Raw genomic sequence first — 17,987 nt, forward strand, 5'->3', positions numbered from 1 at the left:
ATGATCCTGTGAAGACTTAAACTGAAAACAGGTCACCTATAAAACAACCTTATATGCCCCTTATAGCAAAATTTGGTCACATGTTGGCACAAATTCTAAGATTAGGTCTACTGGATTGGAACAATTAATCATTAATGCCACCCTAATGCCTCCCAAAAATGCTGCTCACAGTTACAACATGCAAAGTGAATGTGTCATAAATCACTGTATTAAGTAGCATGCACTAATTAGTGCACTTCAAATGGTTTAGTTACACACTATGTAGAATATAGGAATTGGTTTAGAATGCAGCCAGAATGTTCCTAATAAACGATGTAAATGAGTAAAAACCATCAGAGTTTGATGACTATCTTGCAAGTTAATTGAAATATTGAAGTATGGTGCTGTAGCATTTGAAGAAATCTCTGGATATGATGCTATAGCAAATAATAATGGAGATTTCAATTTACAGCATTTAGAAGATGCTCTAATCCACTGCGACTTACATAAGTGCTTCCTCAGTAAACATTTCTTTACTCTAGTACAAGTAGAGAACAGTCTAAGAACGTCTAGAATCTGTTAAAACCCTGTTAGAACAAATATATAGTTCTTTAATGTGGGTCATATGCCCCTCCGTTTTTGGCTTTGCAGGCGACCATCATTGTTTTAAATTGATTGTGGGCAGCTACAGGAAGCCAGTAAAGAGGGCGCAGCAGTGGGGTGATGAGGTAGCGCTTGGGTTGATTGAAAACCCAACTGACTGCATTTTGAATCATGGGAAAACCTGCCAGAAAGAGGATGCAGCAGTCCAGGGTCAAATTATAAGAGACTGAAGAAGAATCTAAGTGGCTACCATAGAGAGGAATGGCTGAATATGTGTCAGACCTTTATCAGAGCAGATCAGGTTAGCAATGTGAGCTGGGAATGATAGCTGGCTATCTAGGACAACATCAGAATTTAATACATTTAATCATTACATAGCATGGGGTGTGATTTTAATCATTCAAATGGTCAGTCTGTTTCTCTATAATAATGACCACAACTTATATAGTGGATAGGAATCTCTACTTGCCAGCTGTAGCATCTCTGCCAATCAACAGCCCCTTTGCTGACCATCACTATCATTTTGCATTCATTCATTTTCAGTAATCACTTGCAATCTGGTCTGGGAACTGGTGTACCCAGAACCTTTACTGTCTCACACTGGGCACATGGCGGTATACACAGTGTACTGGGCATAGATCTGTAACTGGACATTGGAGACTCGTGCACAATCCATATGGTATGCTACAAGTGGTAGCCTAGTGGGTAAAGCTTTGGCCTATCATCTAAAAGGTTGAGAGTTTGAATCCCGGATCTGCCATGCAGCCACTGTTGGGCTCTTGAGCAAAGCCCTTAACCCTTGTCTGCTCCAGGGGCGCCGTACAATGACTGACCCTGCGCATTGACCCCAGCTTCCAAACAAGCTGGGATACGCGAATAAAGTACTGTACACCTGTATACACAGATCAGCCATAACATTAAAACCACCTCCTTGTTTCTATACACACTGTCCATTTTATCAGCTCAACTTACCATATAAAAGCACTTTGTAGTTGTACAATTACTGACTGTAGGTCATGTTTCTCTGCATGCTTTGTTAGCCACCTTTCATGCTGTTCTTCAATGGTCAGGACCCCCACAGGACCACTACAAAGCAGGTATTATTTAGGTGGTGGATCATTCTCAGCACTGCAGTGACACTGTCATGGTGGTGGTGTGTTAGTGTGTGTTGTGCTGGTATGAGTGGATCAGGCACAGCAGTGCTGCTGGAGTTTTTAAATACTGTGTCCACTCACTGTCCACTCTATTAGACACTCCTAACTAGTTGGTCCACCCTGTAGATGTAAAGTCAGAGACGATCGCACATCTATTGCTGCTGTTTGAGTTGATCATCTATTAGACCTTCATCAGTGGTCATAGGTTAGCTCAACACACACTAATACACCACCACCATGTCAGTGTCACGCAGTACTGAGAATGATCCACCACCTCACCTAAATAATACCTACTCTGTAGTGGTCCTGACCATTGAAGAACAGCATGAAAGGGGGCTAACAAAGCATGCAGAGAAACAGATGGACTACAGTCAGTAATTGTAGAACTACAAAGTGCTTCTATATGGTAAGTGAAGCTGATAACATGGACAGTGTGTGTAGAAACAAGGGGGTGGTTTTAATGTTATGGCTGATCGGTGTACGTATAAATGACAAATAAAGGCATTCTAAATCCACTTAGTGGCATGTTTTAATAAGAAAGGTCAAAGAAACCAGATTATTTAGGTCCACACACATTTGGTTTATACAGTGTATCATGTTAGTGTATCAACTTGACACATATAGTACCCAGCGAAGATCAAATCTGAGCTTCTGGTGTCTAGCGCCGCCCTAAATTGACAATTCTCCATATTGAATAATTTATGGCCGATTTGTCTCATAGAGAAGCTGCTCGTGTGAACACAAGGTCAACCTTGACTGTGACTACAGAGTGAAAGAGAGAGAACACGGAAGCTGAATGAGCCTTTAAGTCCCTTTCAATAAAGCAGCTTTTTTCAATAGAGGCATATTTTTCATTCAACCAGCACAAAGAGAGGATTATCCACACAAAGGTTCCCGGTAGTTATTAACCCCTCTGTCTTTATAATAGAATTCTATTATGTAAACTGACTGCAGGTGTATATGCACTACAGACAGAAATCAATATCCACAAACTGCTCCCCTGTCTCTCCTCGAGAACAAAGATTAGATAAAGCAACAAAGACCAAACTAGCTGATGAATTGTAAGTAGGGCCCGACTAAATTTAAGGGAAAATGTGCTTAATTTCACGGACCTTGTGTTTTTAAATGTCACAGTTTTCACAGATTTGTAAAGAAAAGTTCCACATTTCACGGCAGTCATTAAACAACATTTATAAATTTATGCTACAATACACAACACAGCCTACCTTAAGGGTTGAATGTAAACCTAGAACATCCAGCGAAAGTGCCAGGCTCTGTCTCAAATACAGGAAAACTCATCTGTGTTTTGACACACCCCCTCTCTGTGCCCACAGAATATGTTGGGAGTTTTCCAAACTTAGTTACCCGAGTCGTGTTTTTAGCTGCTTTACACTTCCACATCTTGGACATTTTGACTAAGCGATTGCTAACTGAATTGCCATAGGATTGCTAGGACCACCTCATAGTGTCACACATCCAGCCTCTCTGTGCTCCCAGAGTGCATGTTTGTGTATGTGCCACACCTCAGTCTCTGGAAGCACATGGTTAAAGAGGCATTTGTTTATGTCTACACCTTCCCATCATGATTGGTCAGTGAAGCTAAAGATCCACAGCTGCTCCCTTAAATACCTTAAGCATTTTACCTAAAATGAGGAGCAGCTGTGGATCCTTCAGCCGAGACTGTTTTGGTTTTTCCCAGCTCATGACTTTGGTTATCTTGCTCAACTTTGTTTGGTTATCTTGTTCATGCTCATGAGTATTATGGTTATCTTGTTCATGTTCATGAGTATTATGGTTATCTTGTTCATGGTATCTTGTCTTGTAGTCTGATTAATGTTTCTAGTTAGAAGTCTTGTGTAGTGATTCTCTTTTGTCCTTGCTGTAGTAGTTCATGTTCATTGTTAACAAGTGTTAGCTTAGCGTTTAGGTTTATGTTTCTTGTGCTTAGATTAGCGTTAGCATTTAGATTAGCATTTAGCATAGGTCATGTTTTAGTGTGTCTTGTCTTGTGCAACCTGTCTTGTGTCCTTTGTTATTATTAAACACTTTGACACACAGATATATCTGGCTCTCTCACCAGATGATTACAGCCCAATAGATTCACTGTGTCAGTGTTTAGAGGACATCAATAAATGGATGAGCCAGAATTTTTTACAGTTAAATAAGGACAAAACAGAGATTGTCGTGTTTGGCAACAAAGAAAAGAGGTCTAGTGTCATTGAACACCTCAGTTCCCGGGCTCTAACAACCAAAGACCAAGTCCGAAATCTTGGCGTTCTAATAGACTCAGATCTTACATTCACCAGCCATATTAAAACCATCACCAAAACAGCCTTCTACCATCTTAGAAATATAGCCAAAATCAAGGGTCTAGTGTGCCAACAAGACCTAGAGAAGCTGATCCATGCTTTTATCTCCAGTAGGGTGGACTATTGTAATGGTCTCTTAACTGGACTTCCCAAAAAGAACATTAAACAGTTACAGCTCATTCAGAACGCTGCTGCTAGAGTTTTAACTAAGACGAAGAGAACTGAGCACATCACTCCAGTTCTAAAATCTCTACACTGGCTTCCGGTTAGTTACAGAATAGAATTTAAGGTGCTGCTACTGGTCTATAAATCACTGAATGGGTTCGGCCCAGAATACATCTCAGAAATGTTCAGAGAATATAAACCCAGTAGATCTCTTAGATCCATGGACTCAGGTCAGCTAGTAGAGCCCAGAGTCCAAACTAAACATGGTGAAGCAGCATTTAGTTGTTGGGCTGCATATAACTGGAACAGACTGCCAGGAGATATTAGATGTTCCTCAAACATAGAAATCTTTAAATCCAGGTTAAAAACTTTTCTTTTTTCTTGTGCCTATGATTGAGCTCGATATTTTTACTATTACCCTCATTTTACCATATTTCTTTTAGTCTTGTTTTAATTCCATATTCTCTAAACTGTAAGGTATATTTTACTATATTTTCTTTTAGTTTTTATGTTTCATTTGCTTATTTCTCTTGTTTTAATATCGTATTTACCAAATTGTAGGGTATATTTTACAATATTTTCTTTTAATTTTTCAAGTTCTTAATTTTTATCTCTCTTGTTTGAATTTCATGTTTTTAATTGTAACTAAATGTTTGCAAGAAGTCTTTCTGAGGTTCTAGATCTCAGGAATGTTTTAATGCTTTTAATTTTTAATTTTTCCTTATGTAAAGCACTTTGAATTGCCACTGTGTATGAAAGGTGCTATACAAATAAACTTGCCTTGCCTAAACATATTTGATTGTGTCCGCCCCCTCTTGTCACGTTAGCCCATTCGTTACACATAGTCCAAATGAATCAGTAAACGTGAGGCACTTGAACGCTACGTGAAAGAAAAATGGTAAATCGCTAAACACACATCTTAAAGTTTGAATTTCATGGCAAATTGAATATTACACAAGTAAAAAGGCTAATTTCACGGTGTGTCATGTGATTTTCACAGCCGTGAATAAGGTAGAGCTGTAATTATGGACTTAATAACAGAAACTCGAAGACCAAAATGCAACCATTTTAACATACATAAGCAACTGACTGTACGCTTGCTGGACGTCCAATTTCAAAATCATCTAATTCCAAAACTGTATAGTTTCCCCACCCCCTTGGGTCTATAACAGCCTCCGCTCTTCTAAGAAGGCTTTCCACAGTGTGTGTCTGTGTTATTTTGTTCCTATTCAGTCAAAGGCAAATTAGTGAGGTCTGGCATTGATGTTGAACCCGGCGGCCTGGCTCGCAATTGACGTGAATCTTGAAGAATTGAGGTCAGGGCTCTGTGCAGTCCACTGAATTTCCTCCACATTAAACTCATCAAACCAGACACAGTTAAAACATAAAAGAGACTTTTCTTCTTCTTCCTGCTGCTCCTATTAGGCCTCACCACAGTGCGTCATTCGCGTCCATCTTGCCCTCTCCTGAACACATCACGTCTGTCACAACAACCACCTCCCTCACAACATTCTGTCCTCCTCCTGCCTGGCAGCTCCATCCTTAGCACCCTTCATACCTCCTCTGCACATGCTCAAACCATCTTAATCTTTCCTCCCTAACACTGTCTTCAAAATATCTTACCTGTGCTGTCCCTCTAATAAACTAATTGATCATATAGTGCATGGGTGACTGGGCTACTGGGCAAACCGCCAGCCATTTACCAGATTATGATGTATATGCGTCCATACATACATCCTCAAAAGTTGCCTGTAACAGGATGCTCATAGACGAGACATAGATATACACCAACCAGGCATAACATTATGACCACTGACGGGTGAAGTGAATAACACTGATTATCTCTTTATCACGGCACCTGTTAGTGGGTGGGATATATTAGGCAGCAAGTGAAGTCAAGGGCTGAATTGTGATGGCTAGACGACTTGGTCAGAGCATCTCCAAAACTGCAGCTCTTGTGGGGTGTTCACGGTCTGCAGTGGTCAGTATCTATCAAAAGTGGTCCAAGGAAGGAGCAGTGGTAAAGCGGCGACAGGGTCATGGGCGGCCAAGGTTCATTGATGCACATGGGGGACGAAGGCTGGCCCGTGTGTTCCAATCCAACAGACGAGCTACTGTAGCTCAAATTTAGAAAGAAGTTAATGTTGGTTCTGATAGAAAGGTGTCAGAATACACAGTGCATCACAGTTAGTTGTGTATGGGGCTGCATAGCCGCAGACCAGTCAGGGTGCCCATGCTGACCCCTGTCCACCGCCGAAAGCGCCAACAATGGGCACGTGAGCATTGGAACTGGACCACGGAGCAATGGAAGAAGGTGGCTGGGGATGCACTATGGGAACAGAATGCACTCGCAACCTACAGGAGTTAAAGAATCTGCTGCTAACATCTTGATGCCAGATACCACAGCACACCTTCAGGGGTCTAGTGGAGTCCATGCCTTGACGAGTCAGGGTTGTTTTGGCAGCAAAAGGGGGACCAACACAATATCGGTTGAAGTTGCTATGCAGAAAGATGCTAAACTGTCCTCATGAACTATTTTTCACCAACCTTACTTTGTTTTAGGGAAACTAAAAGACTTGACAGAAACGTAACCTGGTGCCCTGTATCCTCCTCTAACCCACTTTTCAATTCTGGAAGAACCTGCCACACAGTTCACACAGCAACCCTGTAATTGTGTGCTTTTCCTCATCCTAAATCTGACCTCCTCACCCCTCTCCGACAGTACAGTCATCCAGCAACTCCCTGCCTCATAAAGTAACGGAGAGGGAGCGCAGACTGTTCCAAGGTGTACACAAAAAATTGAGTGGGAATCGAGGGAGATAGAGATGGATGTGCCTCGGTAAAGCGAAGAAAAATACAATAAAGTGGAAAACACAATTTGGGACGGGCGAGGAGGGCACCGGAGATAGAGGAAAAGAAACAGACGCTGATGACAAGTTAAACAGTGCTTGGTGTGAAATCTTGCGGAATCCTGCTCTCCGGAGAGCTTGGCGAGGGAGCGAGAAGTTCTTGGCATGTGATGGGTCGCTAATGAAAATCAAAGGCTGCTGGTCTGTGATGAGTCATTGAGAGAGAACTCAGAACTCATTAACGCCGGGAATAACATCATCGGCTGGTCATGTTGCATCATATCTCAAGACACACTGGAGGGTCTCATGTTTTCCTGTCCATCAAACTAAGCCCTCATTAGCCATGTTTACATGCAGCCTGACTATCTGTTAATAATCCGATCAAGCTAACAGCTAAATTGGAATAGAACACGTCCATCTATACACCTTAATCTGTCACGAATTCAGCCTCTCTGTGCTCCCCTATGTGACACGCCCCTGTCTCCAGGAGCACATGGTTGAGATGGTTTTGTATATATACCAGTAAAGCGGTTAGGGTATATATACCCTATCCACTGGGCAATTATAGCCTAGCAGTTAGGGTACTGGACTAGCAATTAAAAGGTCACTGGTTCAAGCCCCACCACTGCCAGATTGTCACTTTTGGGCTCTTGAGTAAGGCCCTTAACCCTCAACTGCTTAGACAATATACTGTCACAGTACTGTAAGTCTCTTTGGATAAAAGTGTCTGCTAAATGCGCCCAGGTGGCCCAGCGGGATATTCCGCTAGCACACCAGCACCGAGTTCCTGAACTCCTTGGTTCGAAACTCAGTGTTGCCACTGGTCAGCTGGGCTCCATCTAGCGGGCATAATTGGCAGTGCCTGCAGCAGATATCTGCAGAGTGGGGGCCGGACTATGTGTGGGTGGGTGGGTCTTCATACGCTGTGTAAGGACCCTGACCACAGATGCCTGTGCAGAATGCAGGGGCGAGAAGAGGAGGGCTGTGCACATGTCGAAAGAGGCGTGTACAGCGACGTGCTCTCCTCGGATGCAATCTGGTATCTCTCAGCAGCAGAAGACAAAATTGAGTGCGCTAAATCTGGAGGAAAATGGGAAGAAAATGTCTGTCTAAGTGTCTGCTAAATGTCTAAAATGTAAATTTAAATATGTTGTCAAGCCGACGCTCCTCATGTTTATTGGTCCAAAGCTAATGATCCACAGCTGACCCTCATTACACTTTGGCATTTAAGGAAGGTGCTGTGGATCATTCAGCGGAGGTTATTTTGTCATGATTTTAACTCGTGCTGTTCAAGTTTTTGATGGTTAATCTTCGTATGTAAAAGGATGGGAATTTGTACTGTAGTGTCCAAAAAGAGTATTTAAAAAAAATGTAGGACCTAAACTAATTGGTGGTCCAGTAGGAGACCTCTTTAAGACTCAACAAGCCTAAACACTGCCACATCACCCCACTGCTGCGCTCTCTTTACTGGCTTCCTGTAGCTGCCCACATTCAGTTTAAAACAATTATGCTCGCCCGTAAAGCTAAAAAAAGACTAGACCCAAGCTACCTTGGAGAACTCATCACACCCCGCTCTGTACCACACAACCTCCGAGCCACAAGTCTCACTCGTCTTGGTGCTCCATCCAGAACTCGAGGAAGACACACATCAAAGATCTTTTCTGTACCAACATCTGAATCTATCACCATATTTATAAGACGATTCAAGATTCACCTCTTTATTTAGCACTTAGGCTGAGCAATAACATGCACTTATTAACCTTTTATAGCATCTTATTTAAAATAATAATTTTTTTTTGCAGATTTGAACCTTGGACTGTTATCTATTTAAACTAGAGTAGGAAAACTGTGGAAGCTCTTCTGTAAGTCGCTCTGGATGTGAGTGTCTGCTAAATGGCAAAAATGTAAATGTGAATGTAAATGTTGACACCCCAGCTGCTGTGTGTTTGCACTGTGTGTTTACACTGTTAAAAGTGGTACAAACCACACACAGAGATGTTGGACAAGCTCTTCCATATCCATAAGTGAAACAGTCCATCCATAATGTCCATCCATAATTTTTGTCTTCAAAATTCAAAACACATTTCCGTTACTATTGAACAAACCCGTGGAGAAGAACAGCAGATAAATAATGAGGTTGATTTTTGGCTATGATGCACTCCTGGCTTAAATTGTAATGCTTCAATAGAGCCACTGATGAGATTTAAAGGATTATTAGTGTTGCCAGAGCTGGCAGGCGCTGAGGAATGGGACGGATGTGGATCACGTACGCAGAGCTGCAGGAGAACATATACACAGCGGTCTCTTATTCCCTGACAGAAAGAGCGAGGGGCTCAGAAAGTAAGAGAAAAAAAATGTGGGCAAAAATACCAGAGGAAAGAGAGAACAGTGGGAATGCTAAAGATGGGGGGTGGGGAGTGTAAGGAGTACCCAGAGTTCTGTAAAAGAACCTTCAATTATCTGCAAAGTTTCTCTCAAAGTTTCTAGTATACACACCGACCAGCCATAACATTAAAACCACCTTCTTGTTTCAGCACTCACTGTCCATTTTATCAGCTCCACTTACCATATAGAAGCACTTTGTAGTTCTACAATTACTGACTGTAGTCCATCTGTTTCTCTGCATAATTTTTTTTAACCTGCTTTCACTCTGTTCTTCAATGGTCAGGACCCCCACAGGGCTACCACAGAGCAGGTATTATTTAGGTGGTGGATCATTCTCAGCACTGCAGTGACAATGACATGGTGGTGGTGTGTTAGTGTGTGTTGTGCTGGTATGAGTGGATCAGACAAATACCATGTCCACTAACCATGTCCACTAACTTACCAGGTCCACCTTGTAGATGTAAAGTCAGAGACGATCGCTTATCTATTGCTACTGTTTGAGTTGGTCATCTTCTAGACCTTCATCAGTGGTCACAGGACGCTGCCCATGGGGTGCTGTTGGCTGGGTATATTTTCGGTTGGTGGACTATTCTCAGTACAGCAGTGACAGTGAGGTGTTTAAAAACTCCATCAGCGCTTCTGTGTCTGATCCACTCATACCAGCACAACACACACTAACACACCACCACCATGTCAGCGTCACTGCAGTGCTGAGAATGATCCACCACCTAAATAATACCTGCTCTGTGGTGGTCCTGGGAGAGTCCTAACCATTGAAGAACAGCATGAAAGGGGGCTAACAAAGCATGCAGAGAAACAGATGGACTACAGTCAGTAATTGTAGAACTACGAAGTGCTCCTATATGGTAAGTGGAGCTGATAAACTGGACAATGTGTGTAGAAACAAGGATGTGGTTTTAATGTTATGGCTGATCGGTGTACATATCATGTGACTGTAGTAATGGGTCCATACAGCTCTGAATTAGAACTTCTTATTGTTTGCTATGCCTGGTTTATGTAAGTATGTAAGTTAGGATACGAACCATTGCAGCAGTATTAAATGTAACTTTTACCACACATCTAATTATAAGAACATTTTTAGGTCACTGAAGGCTAAAACACTTAAATCATTCTTGGGCCTGATGTAATTCATACTGAATGTAAACCAAAAACAAATCAGAGTAGATGCGGGCTAATAGCACCACTGGGCAATTCAATCCTGGAAACCCTGTTTATAGTGGGCTAGTGCAATTTACTACTGGGTCACTCGAGCTCTGTTGAATAACTGCGAATCTAAATGTATTAGGACCTCTTATTCTCTACATGAGTAATGTCTTGGCTAGTTATACATCCCTCATAAAGCAAAGCGAAGAACAGAAGGAAAGGGGGTAATCAGAAACATATGGGTAAGATGAGAACAGTAATGTGAGTGCCATAGAGGGGGTTGGGCAAGTCATACAGTGCCAAAAGTCTATGAGAAATGCTCTTGCAGGCTACCAGTCATCTGTGACACTGAACAAGAGTCATGCATGTATAAAGCCTGTTGTGGTTTTACTATCAGTAATACCCAAGACTTGTGATTGTCTAAAGCTGCATTCACATAGTGAACATTTAGCGTCTCGTTCATATCGCTTACCGGAGCGCTCATGCCTCTCTCTGCTGGCTGTGCTTCTGAGAATACTGACTGACAGTATTGACAGTTTATTCACATGCAGTTTTGTATGACATGTGTTTCAGTGTATAACAAGAACGCTGAACTTTGTCGCCATTTAGAGAGGTGAAACAATGACAAAAGGAGCAAGGTCCATGAAACCAATTTCAATCAAATGGCACATTTAATCAGATTTGAAAAGGTCAGCGGCAATGAGTCAAAGTTCAATCAGTCGTAAAAATCTGGGCGTGAGCGGAAAGGTAAATGACACCGTCTCACTCCTTAGAAAACTATGGCGTATGATGAGATATGAATGCAGTCTAACGTGTAGGCAGGAGGATTTCTAATTTCTTTAAGCGATCGTTTGGGGCAGCACAGTGGGGGTAGCATTGTCGCCACACAGCAAGAAGGTCCTGGTTATTCCCAGGTTTAGCGGTCCGGGTCCTTTCTATGGAACCTATGGCGTATTATGAGAAGTGAACGCAGCCTAATGTGTAGACAGGAGGATTTTAAATATCTATAAGCGATCGTGGCTTGGTGGGTAGCACTGTCACCTCACAGGAAAAAGGCCCTGGGTTCGATTTCCAGGTGGAGCGGTCCGAGTCCTTTCTGTTTGGAGTTTGCATGTTCTCCCCGTGTCTAAGGGTTTCCTCCGGAAGCTTCGGTTTCCTCCCACAGTCCAAAGACGTGCAAGTGAGGTGAATTGGAGATATGGAGTTGCCCATTGAAAAGCTGGGATAGGCTCCAGCACCCACTTGCCCACCCCGCAACCCTGACTGGAAAAGTGGTTAAGAAAGTGAGTGAGTGTGTTTGACATTAAAAACTTGAACTGATCCGATCATGTCATGAATGTAACCAAAGTGTGTAAAACATGACGCTAAAATCCTAATAAATAAATTTTAAAAATGCCCTTGTTGGCATCACATGACGCTTCCCTACTACCAACCTGATAAACCCTTCATTCGTCAGATTTACCAACAGACCTCGTCCAAGCTTCCCACTTTGCCCAACTATTGTTTCTATTGAATAGAGCTAAACGGCATTCCCACTCAGCCGAACATCTGGGAATGATCTAGATGCACGGGCATGACTATTGCCTGTAGTGCTTATAAAGAATACAAACTGCCTAAGAGGAAACAGACGATCGCTTGCGCTTCCAGCTGTCTCAATCCGACAGGGAAATCTAATGCTAAACGCAAGAGGCGGACGTCTTCCGCGCTCTCGTCATCAGTCTTTCTCTGTTAACAAGTTCCAAAGCCTGGCATGCACACCAGGGACTCGCAGTGTGCCATGTGTGCTTGTACAGATCCGTTTAATGAAACGCTTGATTGCGTTTCCCCAAGAGTGCGTACTGCATGATTTAACACAATTCACTGCAAGGCCGACTCATGTTTAACAATCCTCTCCGTGTTTTTACAGAGCTTCCTTTTCCTTCCTTTACTGTACCTGTCTGACTGGCTATCGGCTTACCTGATTATCCCTCGACCTACACCGAGCACAAGCTTCAGCTGGCAGGTCCTCCCAAACCACCTCTCACGTATGAATGATGCTTCAATTAATCTCGTAAACATGTCCGTTGGCCCAGCCGTAAACCAGTATTATTTATACCGGCCGGTTTAATTAAGCCAGCTTTGGAGATCAATTCACCCGGTGGTTCTCGTGGGAAGTAGAGCGAGACATGAAGACTAACAACAAGCATGTTGAGTGTAGAGAGTGAAGGTTAAAGGAGATAAAAAAAAGTTAACAAATCATAAAAGAGTGAAATCCAGTTTTGGGACAGTGTAAATTTACATTCAGAGAATTTAGTAGATGCTTTTATTCAGAGCGACTTACAGAAATGCTTTCTCAGTAAACATTTCTTTACTCAGGGGGTACAGGGGTGTCCTAACAATTCTTGTTGGGGGGCAGATTGAGTAAAAAAAATTAGTTAGTTAGCATTAGCCATGGGACTCGACAATATGTTAAAGGTTCATGACTTGTACCTCCTAGAACATGCACATTTGTAAGGGTGGGTCATAATGTTTTTTGGCTCATTTTATATATCATTATATCATATGACTGTAATAAAGGGTCCATTAAAGCTCTATATTAGGATTTCTTATTGTCTATGCTGCCTCGTATTGTTTGCTATCCCTGGTTTAGCTTTATGTAAGTTAGGATTCAAACCATTGCAGCAGTATTCAAAGTATCGGTTACCACACATCTGTCTATATATATATTATTATTATTATTATTATTATTTTTATTTTTTCCTCCCAATTTTAGCGTGTCCAATTTTTACCCGATTGCTGACCCCCGCCTCTGACTGAGGAGAGCAAACTGACACACGCCCCCTTCGAAACGTGAGCAGTACCCGACTGCATCTTTTCACCTGCACGAGGCGAGTTCTCATGCCAATTAGCCTCGTGCACGGAGAGCCAAACCCTGATCAGCATTATTCCTCTACTCTGTGCAGACGCCATCAATCAGCCAGCAGAGGTCGTAATTGAATCAGTTATTAGGTCCCTATCCGGCTCCCTACCTGAATGAACAACAGCCAAACGTTGTTCCTATAGCCACCCAGCCAAGCTGGATGGCAGAGCTGAGATTCGATACGATGTATTCAAAATCCCAGCTCTGGTGTGCATTTTAACATCTGTCTGTTATGACTTATTATATATTAGTCATGTTAGGAACATTTTTAAATCACTGAGGACTAAAGCACTGACACAAATATGTCTTTAAATCATATTTGGTCCTGATGTAATTCATACTGAATGTAAAAGATCATGTCTTGAAGTAGTTCCTGGCTGATAGCCCCAATTGTAGTAAAAAGTATGAGTCATACTATAGACTCTTTTGTTTTCAGTTTATAATCCTAATGGGAATATTATTATAATTTTTTTAATTACACGTACCCACTTCCCTCTGAACTCTGACATACTCACTTTCCCAGTGCACCTAAAATCTTCAGCAGTGGCTGTCTAGTATTCGTTTCTTTGGAGCCGCCATGTTTGTCCAGAAACTCAGAAATGTAAGTATAACGTTAATGTTTTGTGTTGAGGGGAAAGAAGATGATGAGCGTTTAAGATTTGTTTTATGAGCTAGGGATACCCAGAGTTCAAACAGTTCAAGCTTTTTTTTAATCCTGCTTAAGAGCAGGCCATACTTCAATTATATTTCTAAACTATAGTACAAATAGAGAACAGTCTAAGAACAGGAACCTGCTGGAGACCTGTTAGAACACAAGTATATAGGTAGACCATTTTTTGTACCATGGTTCTGGTACCAAAAAGACCCTTGATGCCTGTCTTCCTCAAGTTCTAATCAGTGGATCAAGGCAAGCCAGACTTGTAGCTCAAAGGTTTTGGGGTACAGAACAGGATTTGATAAGTCCTCAAAGGTATGTCAGGTTCTGGTCCTTTGTAGGCAAGCATGATTGGAAGCCAGTGAAGAGAGCGCAGCAGTGGGGTGATGAGGTAGAGCTTGGGTTGACTGAAAACCAGGCAGCTGCATTTTGAATTAGTTGCAGAGGTCTGATGATGGACATGGGAAAACCTTCCAGGAGAGAGTTGCAGTCATCCAGCATCAAAATGTCAAAAGACTGGACAAGAACTTGAGTTTTTACCAGAGAGAAATAGCTGAATATTTCTGATTTTGTAAAGGAAGAACCTGCATGGTAGGGTTAGGTTAGTGACATGAGCTGAGAGGAACAGCTGGCTATTCAGGACAACACCAAGGTTTCATACATTTGGAGAGATGATTCGATTTCAAATGGCGATAGTGATAACAGTAGTGTATGACAGAAATACACCAGTCCAACACACTTGCCATTATACACTTCATCAGCCAATTCACCTTCTAGCATGTTTGTGTAAGACAGGAGGAGGAGACCAAACTACCGGAGACAGCACACAGACACAAACTCTCCACGGATAGTAACTGTAGCTAATGACTGATTGTCTGGATTCTACAACACTGATAGGAATACTTCACAACATTGTATTAGGACCTCATTAACTGCTTCTAGGCTAGCTAAGAATAGCATAGCTAACTATAGCTAAGAGTCAATCCCAGGACCCTGAAGCTGTGAGCACGCCGCCACCTCCAAGAACACATTTTGGCTTGGTATGAGGACTTTATGAGCTGCTCTAATCATGTCTAGTTTGGCTGTAGATCTCATAAAGAAAAAAACAATCAAATTAAAATGTTAATTTAGGGAGTACCTCCCAGCTCGTTATTAGGGCCATCATTCTTTCCTACTGATCCCAGCTCAACTATTTAGAACTAAATTAGTTTTTTTCAAACCTCTTACATAAGATTTTAGATTATTATGGATTATTAACCAAATTACTGATGCAAAATTAACTAGAGATGCTAAATTGTCCTAGGTGTGAATGTGTGTGTGCCCTGTGATGGACTGGCAACCTGCCCAGGGTGTTTCCTCAATTTCACCCAGTGAATAGTACCCACTGCGACCCTGAATACTATAAAGTGGTGGTAAAACAATGACTAAACGAATGAATAACAAGTCATCTTTGTTGCTGATGAAGATAAAATGACTAAACTTGTCACCATGAAAGTCTTTTTGGAAGAATAAAGGCTTATAGGTCTCAAGTTTACAGCATTCAGACACAAGGGTTTAAGCATTCGCTGACCAGGAGCTCATCCTGGCATGGACATGGACATGACCAAATCGTAAAATTGTTTAATCAAACACCCTTACATTAAATGAAATTGCTTTACACGTCACGCAGCGCTCTGAAACTCTTCATCTCCCAGTGTTTGTAATCTCACTCCCTGGACTGAGCTTCCACGTCTTAAGACTCCATCCTTCTCCGGGCTTATCTGCAATAATACCTAAATGAGGTCACCCCTTTCTCACAGTACAAACTCTCACACCGACTCACGCAATCATGAACTATCTCTTATTTATAACAAAACCAGCTTACTATCCTTCAATGACCTTTACAAGGGTGAGAATGCAGCTTGTGGAATCTGCACTACCTGAAGACCTTTCTATTTTAGCCCACCTTTGTTCTCTTGATTTAGATGGATGGATGGATGGATGTATGGATGGATGCAAAGTAAATAGATAGATGGATGGATGGATGTATGGATGGATGCAAAGTAAATAGATAGATGGATGGATGGATGGATGGATGTATGGATGGATGCAAAGTAAATAGATAGATGGATGAATGCAAAGTAAATAGATAGATGGATAGATAGATGGATGGATGGATGGATGGATGGATGGATGGAAAGTAGATAGATCCATTACAAAATGTACCCATACTCAAGAAATCTTTTTTCCATATGTAACAGATCTATCACCCATGATCAGATTCCAGGTTTCATGACGTTTCTGGGTGGAAGTTAGCACATATCCTACAGGGACATTCAAGTTTTCTGAAGATTTTAAAGCAGAACTTGTTTGTTTGATGAATTTAGCACATTGGAGAGAGTGAAATATGAAATGTGCTTTTCCCCTATGTGTTAGATTGCTCACCATTAAAATGTGCAAAAGTGTATGTTTACTTTGAACAACAGGATGTGGAGCTTGATGTGGGTTTCAAACTGATGTAGCAGACTGTATATAAAAGCCTTCAATGTTCAAATTGTGCTTTATATAGATAGCTAAATATTGTATGAAGTCACCATTGCTGAACACGCCCGTTAATACAATTATTTAATTTAATTTTTATGGTTTACCAATGCTTTGTACTGGTCGGGGTCACAGTGTCATAAAACAGTGTCATACATCGTGTTCGTATATAAATGCCCAACCGACTAATAGTTGGGAATTCAAACAGCTAATTTAATTGAAGTTGAGAACATACTGTGGCAGTAATCCTCCCAGATATAAAGTGCACAGTCCACAATTAAAAATACTACCCCATCAACCAAACAAACATTCACTCACTCACTTTATAAGCCGCTTATCCTAATCAGGGTCACTGGGGGGTTGGGTGCTCAAGCCTATACCAGAACTCAATGGGCACAAGGCATCTAGAAACACCCTGGACAGGGCAGCAGTCGATCACAGGGCAGATACAAACACACACATTCACACCTTAACACAAACACACAGTCCCAGCTAGGGCAATTTTGTATTTCCAGTTAACCTAATTGCATGTCTCCACCTGGGAATCAAACCCAGGACCTTCTTGCTATAAAAATACAGTGCTACCCACCAAGCCACCCAAGGTGAACTATTGAGAAATGAAAAACACACACCTAGTGAAGTATTATACTGTGAAGTGAATCATATAAATTAATCATATAAATGAATCATTTATAAGTGAGTCATTTATAAGTGAGTCATTTCGCTAATGGGTCATTAAATCCATGTGTAAGTGAGATTGTTATGTATTCTGTCGTGTCAAGGCAAGTCAAATTTATTTATATAGCACTTTTAACAATGAACATTGTCTCAAAGCAACTTTACAGAATCCAGGACCAACAGACCAAAAACCCCTGTTGAGCAAGCTGAGGGCAACAGTGGCAATAGTCGTGTGTACCAGGGCTGGTCATGTGACTGGTAAATTGCTGCGTATAGCCAAACTAAAATGCGTAAAAAAGAACATTGTGTCCTTTAAGGTTACCTTGTAATTTTGCTGATCTTAAGCAATAAAGAAGCTGATGTATGCCTTTATGTTTGATATACTGTGCATACAAGTAGATATTTCAAATTAATTAAATGTTTTTTTAGTTTGTTAGCATGAATAACGTATAGTAATTTTTCTGCATGGCTGTGATGTTTCCACATACATTTTGTTAATGCATCTTTCCTGTTACTGTCAGAACGTATGCATACATTTCAGGGCAGAGGTTTGTCCTCGACCGCACAGCCTTTTAGGACTCCTATTGAGAGTGTCCGTCACGTCCATTAAAGCGGAGCCGGCCGTTC

At 41.6% G+C, this 17,987-nt stretch overlaps 1 protein-coding gene across 2 annotated transcripts in view; it reads right to left on the reverse strand.

The window, feature by feature from the left end:
- The window catches only part of enox2 (ecto-NOX disulfide-thiol exchanger 2), a 616,994-nt gene that overhangs the window by 294,757 nt on the left and 304,250 nt on the right, over window positions 1-17,987 (reverse strand). The gene's annotated exons all lie outside the window — the stretch shown is intronic.

This window comes from Trichomycterus rosablanca, chromosome 1, assembly GCF_030014385.1.
Source record: "Trichomycterus rosablanca isolate fTriRos1 chromosome 1, fTriRos1.hap1, whole genome shotgun sequence".
NCBI lineage: Eukaryota > Metazoa > Chordata > Actinopteri > Siluriformes > Trichomycteridae > Trichomycterus > Trichomycterus rosablanca.